This window comes from Molothrus aeneus, chromosome 18 (assembly GCF_037042795.1).
Source record: "Molothrus aeneus isolate 106 chromosome 18, BPBGC_Maene_1.0, whole genome shotgun sequence".
NCBI classification, from domain to species: Eukaryota; Metazoa; Chordata; class Aves; order Passeriformes; family Icteridae; genus Molothrus; species Molothrus aeneus.
The window spans coordinates 10,266,245-10,278,107 of NC_089663.1; positions in this window are offsets into that span (position 1 = coordinate 10,266,245).

Here is an 11,863-nt window from a genome sequence, read left to right on the forward strand (position 1 = left end):
CCGCTTCCTGCACCGGCTTCCGGGTAGCGCCGCGCCCCGGGCGCCAGAGAGGCTCGTGGAGGGTGAGGATTGGTGAGCATGCACGTCAACCACGCGGCGCGCAGCCAATGAGAATTGAGGATGGGGAGTGGGCGGGCGCGGTTGCCATATAGGGCATGGCGTGCTGTTGCTAGGCGATAGGAGCGCGGCGGGGCTCACAAAGGGTTAAATTCCATTGCCTTCAATTTCTGGCCATTTCCATGGAAAATCACCTCGTTCTGTTGATACAGAGTTCCCGTCGCCTCTCCGTGGCCCTTCTGGATGTTTCCCTTTTTATGTTTGGGCTTAAGCAGCAGCTGTTCCACACCTCTGCCTCTCCTGCTGGAGGCCAGAAATGGGGAGAGAGTGGAAAAAAGTTGAGGGAAAACAGAATGTTCTAAATAATTGCAGGTAAATCCCTCAGAATCACTGTCTAGCAAGGTGATGAGGTGGTTTTCTACCAGGTGGAGATCATCAGCAGGAGGGAAAAATAACCTGGTTTGTCAGAAATGGATACAGGGTATTTAAACTGTGTTCCAGAGGAAGCTGAGGGGAGACCTCCACAGATGCGCCAAACAGATCCCATTCCCTTTAGGGTAATTTGCATTTGGAGCGGCGTTCCAGAGGGATCCAGGGAGCTTTAGCATGGGGCTGGGGTTCAAGTCTTCCTTCTTCTGCCATTTTACATTGATTTCACTGACACGTGCCGGGTTTGAGTGCAGCAATAAATGCATAATGTCTCTTTTTCTTTAACCATCCAGCCTTTGTTCAGTCCTCCTGTTGCTGTCTCCTGTCACTTCAGACTGTTAAGTTTCTCTTTGTTCTGCCAGGAAGACTGAAGCAAGTAGTTCACAGACAGTTTCTTAGCAAGACTCTCCTCTGCACTATTTATCTGTGTTATTCCACACACATGGAAACAATTCTCTTTTTCTTCTCTACCCTGTTCTTTTGCTCTTCATAAGCCACTTCTGAAAGCGATACTTAAAAGAATCAGCCAAAAAATAGTGGTTAAGCAGCTCTGTAATAACAACAATCATTATTTATTAATTTATATATTATTATATTATATATTAATATACATTATTACATATTATTATATTATATATTATATATTATTATCTTAAATATTACAATACATATAATATTATATTAAATATTACAATACATATAATATAATATAATGTTAATTATATAAAAATATATAAATTATAATATATTGTATATATGATATTATTTTATATTATATATTACAATGAATCTAATAATATTATATTATATTATATTATATTATATTATATTATATTATATTATATTAATTGCATAAAATGATATATAATTTATATAATGTATAATAATATTATATATATTATTATATATTAATTTATAAATCAATTATTTCTTGATTTACAAAAGGGATATTTGAAAATTAATTCGAATCATCAAGCTGTGTCATTACTAACCTATGTAATGACCAGGAGCCCACTATTCCTGCGCACCCGGTGGGTTTGGGAGCGGCGGGGTGGCTGCAGCCGGCAGATGGCACTGACTCCTCTCGCTGCTCCACGGGAACATCCCAGCCTGCTGCATTCCCCCGCCAGGACCTGCCCAGCACCGATCCTGGAAAACATATTTGGAGCTTGAGTAAGGCCCTGGCTGCCTTCTGGAACTGTTTGTGCTGGGGTAAAATTCCCTTGTATGTGCGCTCAGAGATTCCTGGGTGTACCAGCAGCTTGGAGCTTCCCAAAGCTTGCCCATCCTTGGGAGGCTGATCCTTGGGATGATCTTCCCTGGCCTCCATGTGGAGGATGTGACCGGGCAGATACATCAGTGCTGTTGATTTCAGGGTGTGCTGGAGCATCCTGGGGTAGGGAAGGTGCCCTGGGATGATCTGGTCCTGGGATCTTTAGCTGCTCAGAGTGATCCTGAGATATGTTGGAAAGTCTCTTTTCCCAGCCTGGCGGTTGAAGAGGGAGTCAGGGCTCTTAATTTCTCGGTCTCAAGGTTGTTTCTTCTATCTTATCTATAAAATTTTTTCTCCTGTCCAGCCGAGGTCTGCTTAGCACAACAGTCAGAGGCACTCTGCCTGCTCCTGGGGCGGTGTTATCTTTTTATACTAAAAACGACATTATTTACATTAACTTCCCAATACCTATCACCTACGTTAGACAGTGAGCTTCTACTCTAAACCAATCTAAAAGTGCCACCATCACAGCAGAAGATGGAGGCCAAGAAGAAGGAGAAAGGCTGGGCACGCCCAGATCCCTTCATCTTGCCCTCTGAGCCCCTATTCAAAAACCCCCAAAATCTACTTTTTCACCCTGTGATAAATTCACTATCATTCTACTAAAACTGTCATGGCTTGTAATCCTTCACGTAAAGGCTGGTAATTGCTTTTTTTCCAAGGGCTAAATCAAAGGCACAGGGGGCTTGGGCTCTGTGCCAAGGTCTCTGAGCCCCCTGGGCAGGGGCTTGAGCCCTCCAGGGCAGCCAGAGGGATTTCCTGGGTTCCCACACCAGAGGAGCAGTGGGAGCAGGGTGGGCGCCTCTCCTGCCACAGCCACACGCAGAGGGGACATCACCCCGAGTGCTGCATCCTTGAACAGCCACAATTCCTCCCATCTCCCGCCCCCAGGGCTCCAATGTGGGACAGGGAGGGCTAAAACGGGCAGGGGGGTGGGAGTGCTGCGGCAGCAGGTTACAAAAGGAGCTATTTTTCCTTTCAGCTTCTCAGCTCGCCCCCTGCTTAGGTCCTGGCAGCTGTCAGAGCTCAGCAGGTGCCAGGGGAGATTTGGGGGGTGGCACAGAAGCAGCTTGGCACACTCGGGGGTGGCAGTGCTGGTGGCTTCCCTGGTGCTGCCAGTGCCACCAGCCATGAGGGCACTGCTGGCCCCAAGATTTTCTCTGCTGGTCTTGGATGGCCTCAAGCTCTTCCCTGCTTGGATTTCATTTCAAACTCCCCCGGTTTAGGTGTGGATTATCCTGGATTTTTTTTTTTTTTTCCTTGGGGATGGTCAGCTCCAGGCTGGAGCCAGCAGGGAATTCCTCATGGGCCGCAGTCCTTGTCCTGGGGGAAGTCCTGGGGGATGTCCTGGGTGCAGGAAGGGGCTGAGGCCACCTGGGAGTGCTCTGGGGACAGCCCTGTGCTGTAGAGGGACATTTTTTCCTTAAAGGTGGCAGGAGAGGGGACAATGCTTGGTCACCATGGCAACAGCAGTGCAGGGATGCTGGGGACACAGCTGAGTCCTGGCAGAGGTGTGGGGAGTTGCTGGAGCTCTCCTGTCCTGATCCTGGGCTGAATTCCAACATTTCAGGGGGTGTGAGCTACCTGGGAGGGGCTGTGCTCAGCCAAGATGCCCTGGGCAGGAGTTGCAAACAGGAATAATATTTTTATACATATATATATCAATATATATAATATTTATAATATTTATATAGTATATATAGTATATATATACTATATTTATATATACTTGTATATATATTTTATATATATGTATGTGTATATATACACTATATATATATATATATATATATATATATATATATATATATATATATATAGTAGTATAATAATAAAAATCCTGAGATTCAAGAGCTATTTAAATTTTTAAATAAAGAAAGAGAAACAGCAGCACTGGAGCAGAGGAGGCCTCAGGAGCCACCTGCCACTCACATTTTTTCTTCTCCATGGACACAAGTTTCCAAAGGCTCCCAGAGCCTGGGATTTGCAAATGACTCTTGATATGTGCTGATTGTGATAAATGGGAACCAAAGCAGGTGGGTGATCCTTTAGGAATCATAAATCCCCTCTGTGGTTGGTGCCATTGTCCTTGGAATTCTGCACCACTCTTTCCTCAGCACATTCACTCAGGAACAGGGCAGGAATTGGGAAAAAATGGGTTTGCAAGTGGAAGAAATGGATTTGCAAATGGAAGAAATGGATTTGCAAAGCTGTGCTGTCCAGCAGAGCTCAGAGAGCCCCTTTGGAAACAAGGAGACAGAACCTGTGTCATTCCCAGCTTTCCAGGGTGCTGTGTTCATTTTCCTGCTGGATAAAATGGATCCTCTGAAATTCCTCTAAATTGAAATCTCCCCTCTCCCCCTGTCAGCAGGGAGCAGCCCCTGCTTGTGGAACTCGGCTGTTATCAGGTGCCTCCAGCACTCTGCAAAAACTCAGAGCTGGGAAATATTTCCCTTTTAAAGGCTGGGTTTTGATTCCTCCAGAGCTGGAATGTTAAATTCCCCCAGCTGGGCTTTGCTTCCCACAGGAAGAGGCTGAGCTGGAGCAGGGGCTGGGTGTGATCCTCCCTGAGCACTGGGAGGGGGCAGTGCCAGGCTCCCTGTGCCTTCCCAAAAGGAATGCCACTGGTGCTGTTTGGCACTTGAATTTGGAAATAAACCCAGCAGATCTGGGGAGAAACCCCAGGATCTGAAGCAAGCAAGAGAAATCTCATTTTCTCCTGGAATTTCAGGGGTCTGAGCAGCAAACAAACAATGATTTCCCTGTGCCTTTGCTGGGTAGGTCCATAATTCCTGAGACAGGAGAGCAGTGCTCCAAACATGAGCTGCTGTCTGGCAGAAAACTGGGATAATGGCCCAGATAAATTGGGATAATGGCCCAGATAAATCAGGAGAGGCCTGCAGGGCCTCCAGAGGTGCCTCCAGCCCTGCTCTGGGAGCCTTGGGAGAGCTGGGCTGAGGTCTGGCAAGGCAGGAGGGAGCAAAGCTGGGAAGGGAAGGAGAAGAAATTCCACGTTGTGCTCCCTTGATGTGTAATATGGTATGCTGGGGTACAGGAACTGGAATTTTGGCTGGTATTTGGGCAGGGCAGTGCTGCTGAAGAGGAATCAAAAGGAATCGCTGTTTCTTTCCAGCACATCTTGGATTTCTCCCTATTCCCATGGCACACAGGAATTCAAATGTTCTCCTGTTGGGAAGGAAAATTCCCTCTCCTTCACCTCTCGCAGTCATTTCACAAATTGGAGATAAACCAAGTGATTCCAGGAGGCTGCTGGGGGTGGGAAGGGGCTCAGACCTCCCAGGGAATGGCTCCAGTTCCTGCCTCCAGCAGCCTGTGGCAATTTCAATTCCCATGGAAAACCAGCCCAAGCCTTCCCAGCTCAGCTGACATTTTTTCTGGTATCCCAGTGATGTTCAAATCAATTCTCTGCCTAATTAGCTGGTAAATATTATTCCAAGGGGTTTTTTTTTCCCTTCTTTTTTGTTGTGTTGGGCTGTGGAAGGAGAAATGCATTGGGAAAAGCACAAGGGAAAAGTGTCTGCATCTCCCTCTTGCATTTCCAGCACAACCTGCTGCTGAAATGGGATAAAGGCACAGCTCTGGAATTGCCTTTCCTTTGGGGAGGGCAGAGAGACTCTTGGGGGTGTTGAAATTGAGATTTTTCTGAAGGATTGGAGTTCCCAACACCAAAAGTGTTGGGAATCAGAGGCAGAGGGTGGGAATGGATCCCTTGTGGCAGCAGGGAGGCTGTGGATGCACAGGGCAGGAGTGGGAGATGCATCAGCCTTGGGAAAAGTGGGAAAAGTGTCTGAGGGTCTCATTCCAGCAGGAATCAGGGAAGTGTCCCAGCATCAGCTGAGTTCCCTGTGCCTGGCATTCCTGGAGAATGGATCCGGACCCAGAGCCAGAGCACAACTTTTCTGGAAAAGGCACCCAAATAAGGGCAGCTTTGACAGCAACATTATTTTTTTTGGCCAAGTGTTTGTGGAAAATCCATCAGGAATTTGCCTTTCACTGTGATTTTTTTATTGCACCTTTGGGGTCTGAGTGAGCTGTGCCCTCTCTCCAGGACCTGCCTGGGTGGGATAAGATCCAGGGAAAGCTGGAAACTTGGCAAACTCCAGCGGCAGAAAGTGAACCTGGTGTTGCTTTTTAAAGGCTGAGAGTAAACACATCCCAGGAACTGCCAGTCCATGGAAAACTGAGATAAGGGAGTCTCTGGGTGCCTCTCCTGGTTTCCCATATTTATTTGATAACTGGTGAATGCAGCAGGCACGGGTGGATAAAAATAAATGAGGGAGCTGCTCCATGGCATCTGGGACAGGCTGGATTGGAAATGCTCCTTGGTGCCAGCTCAGGAATCCACATTCCTGGTTCTTAGTGTGGATTTGCAGCAGGATCTTATCCCAGGTCAGTGTGGGTGTGCCCCACCATGCTGCTCTTACTGGTGTTACTGGTCCAACACTCCTTTTGGGATCCCTGTCCTGGGATTGCTGCTGTGTTCCCTCTTTCCCTGGCATCCTCTGGAGCAGCTCATGGAGCCCGCCCAGCCTCAGCACCATCCTGGCACTGGTTTGTACTGGAAGCACTGAGAGGGGGTGGCTGTGGCCACCTGGGATGGGGAAAGGGCTGATCCCTGAGCCTGGATGTACCTGGGGGATTCATTTTCCCTGTGGGAGTGATCTGGGTGTTGGGGACACCCAGGAATCCTTGGATCTGCCAGGATGAGCTCTGGATCCTCTACCCACAGCACTTATTCCCTCCCAACACAGATCCCTGGATGGGGCCAGAAGCTTTTTTCCCATTTTTTTATCAATTTCTTTCCATCCTGGAGCAGCTCTGGGCTCCGTTTGGCCGCAGGATCCTGCACTTTTCCTTGGCAAGGGATGGAAATTTTCCCAAAGGAAGGGGAAAGGAAGGGGAATTCAGTGCTGCCATAAATCCCAGGAATGCCAGGAGCCATGCCAGGAGCTCTCCCATGGCAAATCCACTGCCAGGGCTGTTCCCAGTCTGAGCCCAGGGCTCCTGAAGGAGGAGCTGCACTTTGGATGTGCCAACGTCTAATGAAGGAAGAGCCTCCAGGCTTCCATTAATTAACAAATTAGCTCATCAAGAGGCTCCCTAATTTGTCGAATATAAAGCTGCCCTATTAATTAAACAAGAGGACAGATTTTAATTTGCCAGAGCACACATTTAATTGATAAATGACTCGTTTAAATCCTTCATGGTGGAATTTTCCAGGAGCAACGATGGGAGACGAGCAGGTGGGGTCCTCAGAGCAAGGAGGGATTTGGGATCTCCAGTATCCCATCACCTCTCTCTTAATTGGCCCATCCACTAATTGGCTCTGCTTACATCCAACCTCTCATTCCTCTTCCTCTAAATCCCATTAGCTCCCTGTTTTCCACAGGGGAATTGTTTTGCAGGTGTTGGGGATTTGCTGGGTTGGGAAGATGCCAGGGTGAGGGTGAGGGATACCTCACATTCCAGGTGGGATATCCAGGGAAATGCTTTAGTTTTAATTAGTTTTTAGTTTTAATTCCTTTTTGGGGATTATGGCTCCTTGAAGGCAGCTTCTGCTGGTCTTGGAAGTGACCAGAATTCCATGGCCAGAATGAATTCCTGCACTTGAAGGCCAGGGATGAATCAGGGGTCCCCTGACATTCCAATGATCTCCACACTGAATCAATTCCTTGGACATCCTCTCCCCAGCCAGGTGTACCAGGGAAGCCACATCCAGCCAGGGAATCCCAAATTCCCTTTTCCCAACCTGTTTTTTTCCCCAAAATTCTTAAAGGGAGAGTGGGTGAATTATGTGAAGTCTTGCCTGAATTTTCAATTTATCCCAGTTGATTTATAAGGCATTCCCAAGGCGTGAATCCTTCTGGGAGCAGCTGGATGTGAGCTTCATTCTCCATCAGCCAGGGACAGAGCTGGGGACCTTCTGCACCCACTCCAGGCCATGGATAACAGGGATTCCCTCTGCACTGTTTAGGGAATAAAAATCAGGAATTCATTGGAGTTAGTGGATCTGGCTTCCATCAGCAGCACCCTCTGGGTAGATCCCTACATTTCTGGATCTATTTAAATAATTCTGAGGTAACAGCTGGGTTTGGGACTGTGCTCCTGTGTGGGAAAGGGTTGTATCCAGCACAGGGCTGAGCTCTGGATATTGGGATCAGTGATCCAGATCCATCTGAGGGAGATGCTGTGGGGAACCCCAATGAGGGCACAGGTACCCCCACATCTCCCTGGCACCGCTGAGTGCTCCCTCATTTCAGAAATAATCCCAGCCTGGCAAAGGCTCAGGAATAAAACGTATTTTGCTGTTATTTTAACAAATTCCAGGGCAAATGGAGCCCAGGGAACCTGCACCAAGGCCACCCCCAGCCAAAAAAAACCCGAAAAAGGCATGGATTGCTCAGAGCTGGCAGGAATGCTGAACCTTCCCACAAGGAGCTGCTTCCCAGCCCAGAGCTGGGCTGTCCCTGTGCCCATCCCAGTGATGGGGAGCAGGATGGGGCCATTGGCAAAGCCAACTTCAGAAATACCTGTCCCTGCAAAGCTCTGCTCCATGGAATGGTGAGTTCCCAGATGTTGATTGCAAGGAAAACTGGGTTTATGAATTAAAAAAAAAAAAATCATAAATAAAGCAGGTTTCCTTATGGATGTTTGAGAATTTGAAGGAATCTATTGTTATTAAGTCATTGTGATTAGACAAATCCAGTCGGTGCCTTAAAGGATTGGGAGTTTCCTGAGGGGTTTTATCAAGCAGATCCCACTGATTTTTTTTTTTTTTTGGTTTTTTTTTTTTTGTCTTTTGTTTTTTGTTTTTTGTTTTTTGTTTTTTTCTGGGAGATTTCAGGAATACTCCCCTCTATCCATGTTTGGTGTCCTCACTCAGCACACCAGCAGCAGGAAAAGCACATCCACAGGATTTTAGGATGATGCTGAAGGAGTTCAGGGTGAAAGATGAGCCTGAATTCAGCTCCAGCAGTTCCCAGCACAAGGAATTGAAACCTGTCAGCATCTCCCATTTTCCAGTGGGATGTACAGCATCCAAACCTTCAGCCCTGTAGGCATTTTAATGGAATTTCTTATTTTTAATTGATTTTTTTAAATGGAATTTCTTATTCCAAGGCCAGGCTGGATGGAGTTTGGAGCAACCTGGTCTGTGGAAGGTGTCCCTGTCCATGGCAGGTAATGGAATGGGATGGGTTTAAGGTTTTTCCAAACCCAACCACTTTGGGATTTGATGCCACCTCTGCTCACAAACCCCTGGGCAGGTGACATCCTGTCTGTCACCTGCTGAGGGGCTCCAAGGCAACAATGAAGTGCCCATGCCTGGCAATTCCTCATCCCTGCTCCAGGAGCTGTCAGCGGCCTCTGACAGCTCCAGCAGGAATTGGAAATCATGGACAAATCTCCTGATGTGGCACTTCCATCACTCCTGCGGAGCAGGATGGGGATGGGAGCAGGTGAGTGATGCCACAGATGGGGGAATCCATGGAACAGGGCCCAGCTGTGCCCTGGGAATGTTCCCATCGATCCTCCTCTGCCAAGGGTGGGGTTTGGGAGCTGAGAGCTGGGAATTCTCCCCTGGCCCGTGGGTGTGCATCACTCAGCCCCAGCTCCTGGCACAGCTCTCGGGGAAGTGGAAAAATGGGAATGATGCAAGACTGGAGGTAAAGAGAGGCTCTGTGAGGGTGTGTGGGGTCTGAACTAGGTGGAGAGCCCTGACCTGCCCAGCCCAGGGGTGGGATGCAGGGGGATATGGAGCCAGCCTTAGGAGCACAGATCCAGCTCCTGGCACAGCTCTGAGGGAAGTGGAAAAATGGGGGAAATTGTGCAAGATTGGAGTTAAAGAGAGGCTCTGTGAGGGTGTGTGGGGGCTGAGCCAGGTGGAGATCCCTGCCCTGCCCATCCCAGGGGTGGGATGCAGCAGGATAAGGTGCCAGCCTTAGGAGCACAGCGGGGTTTGGCCACCCTGTCCCTGCCCCGCTGTGTTTCTGGGGCTATTTATAAACTCGAGTTGCACAAGGTTGGGACTGGGTGCTTTTTTTTTTTTTCCGTGGTTGTATCAAATCAGCGAAAAAAAGGGAACGGGAGCCGTCTCCTGAACATCCTGTCTGTGGCTGCTTTATTTGTGCAGGGAGTTTGTGCTCGGATCGGGAGGCGGTGACGGGATCCGGAGCTCGGGACCGCAGCGGGTGCGGAGCCAGGGATGAGCTCCCTGGGGAAAGGCAGGGCACAGTTACCCCTGGGCACAAACCCAGCTCTAAAGCCCGGGGTTTGGAGCTGGGATATGCAGTGGGAGCCTCCTGTCTCGTCCTCGTAGCTGAGCTCAGCTCCTTTTCCAGCCATTCCCATTTATCCCCACGGCTCTGCCCGGGGCGAGGGAAAGTGCTGCTGGATGCCTGAGAAAGCTCCCCCGGAGAGGGAAAACTTCCAAACTTCCTCCAATTTCTTCCCCATTGACTGCCACATCTGTTTCGGGATGAGTCAGGCGGGTTCCCAGCGCCTGTGTGGGAGGGAAGAAGGGCGAGAACCGGAGGGGTCGGATCGGACCTGCCGGGCTCCGGCCGCACATCCCGGTCCCATCCGCGCATTCCGGCCCCACCCATGCCTCCCATCCGCGCATCCCGGTTCCATCCGCGCATCCCGGCCCCACCCATGCATCCCATCCGCGCATCCCGGCCCCACCCATGCATCCCATCCGCGCATCCCGGCTCGATCCGCACATCCCGACCCCATCCGATCATCCCGGCTCTTCAGGGAGCTGCTCCAGGGCGTTTAATGAGCCCAAATCAATTTAGAGCTTTAATTGCTTTGCTCGGTGTGGGTGGCACTCGGCGCTTGCCAAGGACATGACAACTGCCAAAGGCTGCGCCTGGAATTGCCGTTCCCGACGGCTGCTCCTGCCCGGATCCTGCTCCATCCCCAGCCCTGGGAACAGGGATTTGTCCTTCCGCGGGCGCTGCTGCCGGCAGGGCTTTGCTGAGCCCCGCAGGGAAACCCCAACCCACAAAGGCTCGGGATGGGAAATCACACCCCGAGTCAGCGTGTTTTCCTTTCATCTTGCTAAACACAGGGATGAGACCAGGATCCTGCATCCTGCCTGGATGTGGGGAAGTGGCAGGTGCCTGGGAAAGGAGGCAGTGCCAAGGGATGTGGGTTGGTTCCGTGGGGCTGCAGAGCTCAGCCTTGCTGGGAACACTGGGATTGTGCTCTTGGCTCCAGACCCCTTGGGTCTGCCAGGATTTCAGTCATTGCTCGGTGTCCTGAGCTCAGCCCTTGGCAAGGCCACGTGCAGGAGCATCTATGGCCGAGCATTCCCAGCCCCAGCAGGCCCTGGGGTGGTTTTGGGAAGCCCAAAGATCCCCCCCAGGTCCCAGCTGGTGCCACCAGGAGCTGCCTGGGCTGAGCATCTCTTGGTGGCACCGCTGGACTCCAGGCACACAAGAGGAAATGCCATCAGTTTGTGGTTGGTTTTGTCCCTTGCTGGCTGGATTCAGGATGTTTTTTGCTCTGTCTTTACAGCTGGGGGTAATTAATTAGCCTTAATTAGTATCCTGTGGTAGACAAACCTCCCTTCTGCTGGGGAATGGCTGGTGACAAACTCAGGGCAGTGTTGCTTGTGCTGGGATGTCCCAGTGGGGCAAATCCTGCTCCTTTTCCAGGTTGCAGGAGGCTGAGGGAGCATCCCTGCCAAATTTTGTTGTGTTTCTTTGTGCTGCCTTTGCTCCCAGCCCCTGCACTGGCTCTTATCCCACTGGGATGGATGCTGGGACTGGGATGGATGTTGGGATTGGGACTGGGATGGATTCTGGGACTGGGATGGATGCTGGGACTGGGATGGATGCTGGGATTGGGACTGGGATGGCTGCTGGGACTGGGATGGATTCTGGGACTGGGATGGCTGCTGGGACTGGGATGGCTGCTGGGACTGGGATGGATTCTGGGACTGGGATGGCTGCTGGGACTGGGATGGCTGCTGGGACTGGGATGGATTCTGGGACTGGGATGGCTGCTGGGACTGGGATGGCTGCTGGGACTGGGATGCCTGAGGCTTGGGAGCGCGGGATCTGCGTGGGGAGGGAAGGA